The following is an 11258-nucleotide window of genomic DNA, read 5'->3' as shown; positions in this document are numbered from 1 at the left end:
ATCTCACCCCCATTTTTGCAGATAACTTCTGTCAACATTTGGGGTAAATCTTGATGGTCTTTTTTGAGGGTACATTCACACATACACACACACACAGCAGTCCTTGAATGACTTTTATTTTTAAAAATAGGTACATGCTACACTCACTGTTTTGATATTTACATTTTTTCCCTGTTGACATCACGGGCATCTTTCCATGTCAGTATGTATATTTCATTTTTATTTTTAGATAGTAACTTCATATTCATAATATAGACATGCCATCATCTATTTAAGCAATCCTCAGCTGGTTTACTTTCAGGTTTTTTTCCCCGCAAATTTTGTCAATGCCGCGGTCAATCATTAGTGCTCCTCTTTGTCTATAAGCGCTCCGCCGTGTGTGTGAGGATCTTCCCTTCAGTCGAGCTAGGTCTTCATTGCTGCATGTGGGCAAAACATAGGCCGCTTAATTCTATAAAGTTCTTTCAGAATAAGCTCACAGAAGACTAAAAAACCAGGGCTATCCCTTGGTAAAAACTGATGATCATTTTCCTTCAAAACTCAAGGGATTGTGTTTGCCCTCATCTCGGCTCTGCTGAGCCTCAATCCGCCTTTGCCTTCCTCTGCTCAGTGGTGCCTCTCGCCTCCTCTCTTGCTCTCAGGGGCCACCTTGTATGATGCTTCAGGGAGAAAATGAAAGCCATGACTTTCTGGGTCAATTTCCTCCTTTCTCACCCTGATCCTACCACCAACCATAACTAAAATTCTAAAATGTCCTCCTTCTGCCAAAACAAAAGAGATGTTCCTTCTTCAGTACAAAATAGACTCCCTTTACTTGAGCATCTGTATCACTCTCTTTTAACTTTTTATATGAATCTTGCAGCATCATTTACACCAGATTTTTCTCAAATTGTGTTCTGGAAAATACTAGTGGCCTGAACATATCAAAAGAGGCTCTGAGGGGGAAAATGGTATCTATCTATCTATCTAGGCATCCCTAGTGGCTCAGCAGTTAAAAAAAAAAATGCCTGTGATGCAGGAGATGTGGGTTTGATCCCTGGGTTGGAAAGATCCCCTGAAGAAGGAAACAGCAACCCACTCCGGTATCCTTGTCTGGGAAAATCCTATGGTCACAGAAGCCTGGTGGGCTTTGTCCATGGGGTCACAAAGAGTCAGGCAGGACAGAGCATGCATGTATCTCTCTGTCTATTCAACCATCCATCTATCCATCCACCCATGTATCCATCCACCTGCCTATTTATCTATCACCTATCTATCTACCCATCCATCCATCCACCTGCTCCTCATCCAGGTGTTACTATACACTTACCCATCCAGCTATTCACTAACTTTCTCTCATGTATCTTTCTATAGTCTTCTGTGACCAAATATGTTGGGAGTCTTCCTGCCTCCCCAGTCTACACACACCATCACATATTCCTCACCCTGGCCACAGAGTCTAGTAGTATATTACAGGCTGTGCAGTGAAAATATAACTAACCAAAGCCTGTTTACTTTTACATTAACCAAATATTTCCCTAACTGAACTGAAGACAGACCCTCTTTCCCATGTATTTTTCCTTCACAGAATATCTCCTGAAACCAGGGTGCCATGCATAAAATTTAGGGAAGTGCTGAGCTGTATACTTCCTGAATGGACTTCCAAAGAAGGCCATCGGCTGTTTCCTCCACCGTATTCCTGAGCCCTTGGAGCTTCAAATACAACCACAATGCACATATTACATGCCAGCCACATTATGCTCGTGATTACCCTAGATGTAACAACTTTGTGCACTCCCTATCTTACCAATGAAAGAAGGGAGGCTTGGAGATTAATTCATTTGTCCCTGGTTAAATTGACAGTGAGTGGCAGAGTTGGGGTTCAAACCAAGGTCTTCATGAATCTGAAGTCCATGATCTAAACCACACCATTTCTCTCCAAAAAGAACAAAAAACCCAAAGGCTACACTTTTCCACTGAAGAGACCTTGCATCCTAGTCAATTTCTTCAGAGAGTGTCAGTTACCTAAAATCGTACCTGTCTTAGTTGATGAAGAGCTGAAAGTGTGCTTTAAGTCCAGAGGGTGAGATCAACAGCCCCTCTTCTTTGGTGGCACATTTATGAACAGATGCGAGACAGGAAATAGGTACCCTCCACCCCTGCCCCAGGGTGTCTGCAGACAGAACAAAGAGCAGGGTTTTGTGCCCAGCCAGCGTGCAGAGCCCATATAGCATGATTGCTGCCTGATGGTGCGAAATGGATTCAAGGCCCAGGTCCATCTGGTTTGTGTATCGTCAACGAGCTGTTAAAGTGTCAGGACTTAACTTCTCTGGATTCGAGGAAGTCTCATGAGGTTTTATTGCGCAGTTAAGATGGGTGTAAACCTCACTGGTCGGACCCGCTTCTTCCCTATGAACTAAGAGACATGAACGGTTCAGGGGATGGAGAAGTACAGGGTTAGAAATAAGAGGATGGAGCCCTCATCCCCCAAATTAAAATGCTGTGGATTTGGAATTCAGGCTTCATTGATTATGCACCATCACAGAAATTCATTCTCTCCCCCTCCACCTCAGTGCCTCCCTCCTCTGAGTGGTGGGCACAATTACCTTGCCCAACTCCCAGAACTGTTTGGAAGTGACAGATAATGACAGTTGTCATGGCGTCTACAAATGGGAGCGGTAGTCACTCACTTCCTTTTGTTTCCTCTCTCAGAAAGAATCAGATAGAATTACAGAGACCTCTTCTCTTATTTCTATTCACCCTCTCTCCTGCTCAGAATGAGGTAGTATTTCTATGACGTGAAAGTGAAGTCGCTCAGTCGTGTCTGACTCTTTGTGACCCCATGGACTGCAGCCTATCAGTAGGCTGTAGACTGTAGCCTCCGTCCATGGGATTTTCCAGGCAAGAGTGCTGGAGTGGATTGCCATTTCCTTCTCCAGGGGATCTTCCCAACCCAGGAATCGAACCCGGGTCTCCCGCATTGCAGGCAGACGCTTTACCGTCTGAGCCACCAGGGGATATAACTAACACCAACTATATTTCTATAGTTGGTGTTAGTTGCTCAGTTGTGCCCGACTCTTTGGGACCCTGTGGACTATAGGCCACCAGTGAGCTCGGTCCATGGGATACTCCAGGCAAGAATACTGGAGTGGGTGGCCATTCTCTTCTCCAGGGGATCTTCCTGACCCAGGGATCAAACCCTGGTCTCCTGCATTGCAGGCAGAGTCACCAGGGAAGCCTAGTATTTCTATACATAAGTTTCTCAAGATTCTCAAGAGTGACTTGCAGCTGCTTTGGATTCTATTCTGTTGGCTGGTTCTAAAAGTCCATCAGCCTTGGAAAGAACGTAAGAACATGGCCCCAGGCAGAGGAAAGGACAACAGGAAGTGTGCTGGTTTTAAAACACATTCAAAAATTCCTTGGCACACCTCTCATCAAAGGATGGAGCCCAATTCCCTTTCACTTGGATATGAGCCAGGCTTGGTGACTTGCTCCTAATGAACAGAATATGGCAAAGTGATGCCCTTTGACTTTTGAGGTACGCTGGGCAATCACTGCAGCTTCCTCCTGGTTCTCCTGCATGGGGCACTTGCCTTTGGACTTCTGAGACTCGACACATCTCTCCCTCTCCCTGCTCCATCACACCTTGGTTCTCTTGTAGAATGACCTCATTTCCTCCTCCTGAAAATGGATCTTCTGTGTGGGATTATAGGTAGGGAAGAAAATGGTCAATAAATAAACACTCAAGCAGATAATTACAGATATGACAGCTGCTGACATGGATATCTGCTCTTTTGTTGTTGTTCAATATCTTACTCCCCCTTCCACCCAAAGTTCCCTACTTTCTTTGGGGAGCTGCTCCTTCTCCATACCATTTGGTTCCGGCTAGGCCTGATGGTAATATCTGGTATACTTACATCCTTGCTCCCAAGGGTGAACATGTGACCCTTTCTGGCCAATCATAGCTGTTTACCTCTCTGGATGCACTGGTTGACTAAGGGATGGGCACATGACCCAAACAGAGCCAACTGGATTTCCTTCTTGGAAACACTGTGGCCAAAAGGAAATGGGAAGGATGTAAATATGGATGGAGCTGTCCGTCTGCACACATACTCTCTCCAGTTTATATGCCACATGGAGAAGAATCATTTTTTCAGGAGAAAAAAAAAATGTGGGCCAACATATACCCACTCCAGTACTCTTGCCTAGAAAATCTCATGGATGGAGGAGCCTGGTAGGCTGCGGTCCATGGGGTCGCGAAGAGTCAAACATGACTGAGCAACTTCACTTTCACTTTTTACCTTCATGCGTTGTAGAAGGCAATGGCAACCCACTCCAGTACTCTTGCCTGGAGAATCCCAGGGACGGCGACTCCAGTACTCTTGCCTGGAGAATCCCAGGGACGGCGGAGCTTGGTGGGCTGCCGTCTACGGGGTCGCACAGAGTCGAACATGACTGACGTGACTTAGCAGCAGCAGCAGCAGCAACATATAAGAAATCAGTCAAACCAAGATTTGGGCACCGAGAGAGAATGAGAGCGATTTCAAGTCCCAAAGTTCTGTGGGTAGCCCCATCTCTAGGACTCCGCTGACACATGAGCTAATATAGCGTCTTTTCAGATTGAGCTGGCTTAACTTGGGTCTCTGTTACTCACAAAGCAAGAACTAACTCAAGCAGGAAATATATAGAGAGTTACGAGAGGGCGTAAGAGGGAGAACTGATAATGTCCACAAGGATCAAGAAGGCTCCCCTGAGAAAGCGAATCTTGGCTGAAATGAGCAAGATGACTAGACCTCAGTTAGACCAAGAGTAGGGTCGTCGGTTGGGAAGAGTGTTTTCCAGGTAGAGGATGTGACGGATGCTAGTGGCTGGAGTCAGGAGGAAGGGAAGCTGGGTCCAAGAAACAAAGAAGGTGAGTATGACTGGAAGGAAGAGGATGGAAACACTGCTGGCTCTCAGTGTAGGAGGGCATTACTGAGAGTTCTAAGAGCCTGAAACAGGCAACACCTGAAGCTCAGTAACCAACATGCCTGCCTCAGGAAACTTCTTTCTAACTCTCTCTCCATTATCTCTCACATCCAACCATGTCCTCAGGGCCTCTTCTTTGCAACCTCGTCTCTCTTCGCATCTTTTCAATCTTGATACCTCACCTCCTGTCTCTGGTCCACCTGAAGGAACCAAAAGCCCCTTCTTTTATTATGTGGGGGCAGAAGGCTTTTAAACTTGAACATGAACTAGAATCAGAATCACCTGGAGGGCTTGTGAAAATACAGATTCCTGGGAATCCTCCCCAGGGTTCTTGATCAGAAGGTCTGGGGTTGGGCCTGAGGATTTGCATTTCAGACAAGTTCCCAGGGAATGCTGATGCTGCAGGTCTCAGGACCAAATTTGGGTACCACTGATGCACAGCATCATCCCTTATAGTATGGCCTCCTCTTCTTCAAAGGATCATCCACTCCATCACAGATACACGGCATATCCTCAGTTTATTGATCTATAAAATGCAGATAAAAAATGGCGTCTAATTGGCAGGCTTATTTTATGTATTTAAATGGTTAGACCCATGACTGATATTATTTGGGTGTTAGTGGTGATTGCTTTGGCATTTTGTATTTCTCAAAGATGGCCACAACAATACCTCCAATCTCCTGTGTTTCTCTCATAATGTTGCCTTGATACTCCTCCCACGGGGACTACATCTCTGAAGCTGGTGAACTTTGTGACTTCTTTGACCAATAGTGTAGAAGAAGTGATGCTTGGGGATCTCTGAAGCTAGCTCATAAGAGTATCATGCAATTTCTCCTTATTCTCTTGAATGACTCATTCTTGGAATGAGCTGCCATCTTGTGAGGAAGCTCAAAAGCCCACAGGGAGATGCCTCATGTTGCTGTTCTGGCCTATAGCCCAGTTGTGGTCCCAGCCAACAGCCAGTATCAATTGCCAGACAGGTGAGTAAAAGCACCCCATGATTCCAGCCCCTAGCCACTGGATTGCCCTCCAATTGTCAGACCTTCCAGCTGAGGCCCCAGATGTGACGGGCAGAGACAAGCTCTTCCCACTATGTTGCTGTTGTTGTTTAGCTGCTCAGTTGTGTCTGACTCTTTGTGACCCCATGGACTATAGCCCGCCAGGCTCCTCTGTCCATGGGATTCTCCAAGCAAGAATGCTGGAGTGGGTTGCCACTTCCTTCTCCAGGGGATCTTCCCAATCCAGGGATGCCCTGTCCAAATTCCTGACCCACAGAATGAGTGAACATAAATAAAATGGCATTTTATGTCATTAAGTCTTGGTGTGGTTTGTGACACCTCAGTAGCAAGCGGAACAATTATTAATTGCTGTGATGTATTACATATCCCAAGAGACAAATTGCCAAACAATACCACTCCCCAAGAAAGCAGAAAGGGTTATTGCTGATTTTTGTTTTAAAAGATCTTTCCCCCTTTTTCCTATTTTATTTTGTGCACTGTGTTACCTTAGGTAAGTCACGCAACCTCTCTGTGCCCTGGATCCTAATATGTGAATGAAGAACAATACTCCATCTTAGGAAAGAAAGGACCACAGAGATGAGAGGCAGGAGGATGCTCTGGGTAAAACCTGCTCTCCTGACCTTTGGCACTGACAGCTCATGAAGGAGAAGCCCCAGCTCTCTCCCTCCCATGGTCCCCCCAAATCAAAGTTGCAGCAAGAGGCTAGAGTTAGCTCCTGTGCAGAAACTCAACAGCTGTCCCAGCTTACACGGGAACATTCTATGATGGGGTTAGGGTGGGGATGCAGCTGCTAACCTTGCCCCGCTCCCGTCTTCCCCACCAGCCTGCTTGTTTTGGGGAATGAGAGCCTATCCGTTCCTCCTCCCTGGACTTGTCTGAACTCTCTTTGCCTCCTTTACTGGACCTCTGTCCTCCAGGCTTGAGCTAGCACCCAAGGACACGTGGCCAGCCTTGCTTTTGCCCTTAAGGCTCCCCTGGCTTCAGCTCAGCTCCCAGGGACAGGGGGCAGAGGACTGGGGCAGGTGGGCAAGAAGCGTTTGCATGTCTCTGCTTGGGGATCTTGAGGTTTCCATCTGCCTGGAGTGATGAGCCCAGCATCCCTGGTGCCCTCTCTCTGCTATACCTGGCTCTCTTCCCTGTCATTTGCTGCCATGTGTCCAGCCAGCCAGCCCACTTCTCCCTGCCTGTCTCTGATTCTGATCCTTCCCCAGATTCCGGTCCAGAATTTCCTTGGTGGGAGTGACCGCGGATGGTGGCTGCTCAGTGCAGGACTGTGAAACCCAAACCAAATGCTTCACTTTCAAGCCAATGGACTCTGCTGCTCTGACCCTGGGACCAGCCAGCTTAAAACCCTCTGAGGGCTCCTCATTCCTCTCAGGAACCCTCTCAGAGCCTACAAGGTCTTGGGGGTCCCACCAGCCCCTTGCCCTCACCTTGTGCCTTGAGCCTCCATGCTATCAGGATACCAGGCATCCTGACAGCCTTTCAGGTCCTTGAATACCACGTGACCCCAGACCCCAGCACTTTGTTCATACCCTTCTTTTCTTCTTTGGTTGCTTTTCCCTCCATGAGTTCACTCTTCCACTTCTTTTGGATCTCAGTCCAAGTATCATTCCTGTTGGGAAGGCCCCAGGTCCCCACCTCCCCGCCAGCTCTGTCCTTGCACGGGCTCAGAGCGCTGCAGGCCTCCCATCTTGTCAAGTTCACAGTCACATGCTGAGCGTTGCGTTGATGTCTGTTTGCACCGTTAGGTTTTTAGCCCTTTGGGAGCAGGATGCTTACTCAGGCTTCCCCTCATCTCCCCAGTAAATACAGCAGAGTGCTCGGGGAATCAGAAGTACTCACTCCATATCTGTGGATAAATGAATGCACAAGCAGGCATAACCCTTTCTGGTGTGTGATCTTCCTTTTGGATTTTTGTTGGCATCAAAACCCTTCCAGAAAAGACAGAACAAAACGTAGTTGTAAAGTAGGAATGTGGCTTTTTACCTGCTGTCTTTTGCTCACTCTCATCCCAATAGGAACCTGCGGCCCTCAGGAGAAGTTCAGGGCAACACGTCCTGGGCTTGTGTTTTGACTTTTCTCCTTATTATCTGTGTGACCTTGGACAAAGTACTTACTTCTTTATTTCTCATCTGTAAAATGGACTGATAACATGGTTGTGTTTCTTTTTTTAAATTTTTAAAAATCTGTTTATTTTGGCTGCACTGGGTCCTTGTTGCTGCACACAGGCTTTCTCTAGTTGCAGTGAGCGGCGGCTACTGTCTAGTTGTGGCACGTGGGCTTAGTTGCTCTGTGGCATGTGGAATCTTCCCAAACCAGGGAACCTATGTTGCTGCATTAGCAGGTGGATTCTTAACCACTGGACCACCAGGAAAGTCCAACAGAAGTGTTAACAGATGCACAGCACTGAGAACTAAGTTGAGCCCAGAGTAAGGACCCTGAGTTTGATATTATTATTACTATTTATTATTAGGAAAGACTGCCCTTTGCTAGCCTGTGCTGTCTCCATCTTCCTGCCCTGTCCACGAGCCATCACTGGCCCCCGTCCTGGTGTTCCCTCATCCCGGTTCCTCTGGATTTCAGAACTCCCTACACAGGAGCCTGGCCCTGGAGCATGACGGTGACCCGTGGACAATGCATCATGCCTGTCAGGGTCCTATTGCTTCAGCGGCTGGTGAGGCAGTGTCCTGCTGGGAGAGATAACTTCCCATAAAGATGGATGGTCTTCCACTCCTTGACAGCACTCCAACTGAGAGAGATCAGGGACCCTGCTGTGGGAGGGGAGGGGGGTTACATATTAAGTGGCCACTGGACCCAGGGTAGGGGGACGAGGAGGGGCATAGAGGCTTGGTTCATTTTGTATTAATAACATGCAGTCTTGCAGACTGACAGGTGCTCTCACATTGTAGAGGTAATTGCACAGTTGCTCAAGGATTTCTTTGCACACTGATGAACCCCAGGGTTTATAGGCATGCATTCTGGGCTCAATAGCCTTAAGAATGAGTCCATGCTTTGCCATTGTATTGATCACCAAACTTGGACCCACTGAACCAGAAAGCAGCCACAGACCATAAGTAAAAGAATGGGTGCGCTCCAACAGACCCAATAAAACTGCTCACAAGAGCATCAGTGGGGTTTGGCCTGAGGCCACAGCATTAGCAATGCCAGACTGCTGGGAGGATTATACTAGACAACGTCTTAAAGTGTTTAAATGGTAGAGATGATAACGGTGACCTTAGTGATAACTATGTTGATGGTGATGATGATGATGCTAATAATGGTGTCCTGGCGATGATGGTGATGCTGATAGTGATGGTTGTGCTGAAGATGGTGGCAGGGATGGTGATGGGGGTGACGATGGTAGTACTGGTGATGGTGATGATGGTGGTAGGGATGAAGGTGGTGATAATGGTAGTGATGGTGGTGAGGATGATGGTGATGATGGCGGTAGTGATGGTGGTGACGATGATGATGATAATGGTAGTGGTGATGGCGGTGATGATGGTAGTGGTGATGGCGGTGATGATGGCAGTGGTGATGGCGGTGATGATGGTAGTGGTGATGGCGGTGATGATGGCAGTGGTGATGGCGGTGATGATGGCAGTAGTGATGGTGGTGGTGATGGTAGTGATGATGGTGATGATGGTAGTGATGGTGGTGGTGATGGTGATGATGATGGTGGTAGTGATGGTGGCGAGGATGATGGTGATGATGGCGGTAGTGATGGTGGTGACGATGGTGGTGATGATGGTAGTGGTGATGGCGGTGATGATGGCAGTAGTGATGGTGGTGGTGATGGTAGTGATGATGGTGGTAGTGATGATGGTGATGATGGTGGTGGTGATGGCGGTGATGATGGCAGTAGTGATGGTGGTGGTGATGGTGATGATGATGTGACACCTTGGCAAAATTCATCTTCAGTCACTGTCATTGATTGCCAGAATACCAAGACCTATGTTGAAACATCGTTTTCATCACAGCCATCCCTGGTAGGACATGAGAATAACTTGATTGGTTGTCTCAGCCTAGATCGGGCTTGGGGACCACACACTAGGAGAGCAGGCCTGGAAATGAGAGGACCTGGTTCTCCTTTTGCACAGCTAGCACTGATTCTTGTTTGTCCCTCTGCCACCTCGTCCGACTCTGTACTTTCTTCTTCCTAAGCTGAACAGGGTAGCCAAGGTGGAAGGGAACTCGGATTCAGTGAACTTGTAAATAATGTCTGTGAGCACAGGTTTCCCTGAAGAGGCCGCGACTACATTCTTGCTTCTTTAAGACACCGACTTCCATGCATTCACACATTCACTTTTTACACATTTGTGCATAGTGTGGTAACCAGCACATGGACGAAGGCTAATGACTGTATTTTCCAAAATAACTAATAATAATGCTAACAAAGCATTAAGACTTACTCTACAGGGCCTTCTGTCACAGCTCAGATTGCTCAGGAAATAGACTCTGAGATGCAGATCAGCAAACAAGAAGCTTAAGAAGAGGCTTTCAAGGTGGCACAGTGGTAAAGAATCCACCTGCCTATGCAGGAGATGCAGAAGACGTGGGTTCGAACCCTGAGTCAGAAAGATCCCCTGGAGTAGGACAAGGCAACCTACTCCACTATTCTTGCCTGGAAAACTCCATGGACAGAGGATCCTGGTGGGCTATAGTCCATGGGGTTGCGAAGAGTAGGGCACGACCGAGCGGCTGAGCACACACACTCAGAATCAACACCTGGGGAAGTGACAGGAAGGATCCAGGAGTCGGCAGAGGGAGAAGTTGGGCTGACAGTCTGAACAAAGTCATCAGTCAACCTCACAGGGAGCCTAAAGCTGGGATAACCCCCCAGAGCTTCTCCCATTAGGGAGAAGGACACACCTGCCCTGGGAAGATGGAACATCCCTGGGTGAACTAGCTCTTCTCTGAGTTGAGGCAGCTGCCAGAAAGATTGACAGCTGAGGTTTAGCCGATCACAGCGCTTCTAACGGTGAGGGAGCAGGTTCTTCCTTCCTGAATTGAGACCTGGGACAGCACACATATCGGCATCCAGCACAGATATCGCTATGGCTACTAAAACTGAGGAAACCAACGCTCAGGGCGGCATCAGAAGCTGCTCAAGATGTTATAATAATTTGTAAGGGGAAGCACTAGGATTCAACTCTAAACCTGCTGGATGTCCCATCAGTTTTGTTCTTGTTATGCTCAGAACTCGCCAGAAGACAAACTTCAGGGAGGCGTACTTGCCCACTTTATTGAGTAAAGGAGACAACAGGGGAGGTTGCCCAGAGAGTCATG

The sequence above is a fragment of the Capricornis sumatraensis genome, chromosome 17 (assembly GCF_032405125.1).
Source record: "Capricornis sumatraensis isolate serow.1 chromosome 17, serow.2, whole genome shotgun sequence".
Taxonomy (NCBI): domain Eukaryota; kingdom Metazoa; phylum Chordata; class Mammalia; order Artiodactyla; family Bovidae; genus Capricornis; species Capricornis sumatraensis.
The sequence above is the reverse complement of the archived record's forward strand: the minus strand, read 5'-3'. Positions refer to the sequence as shown.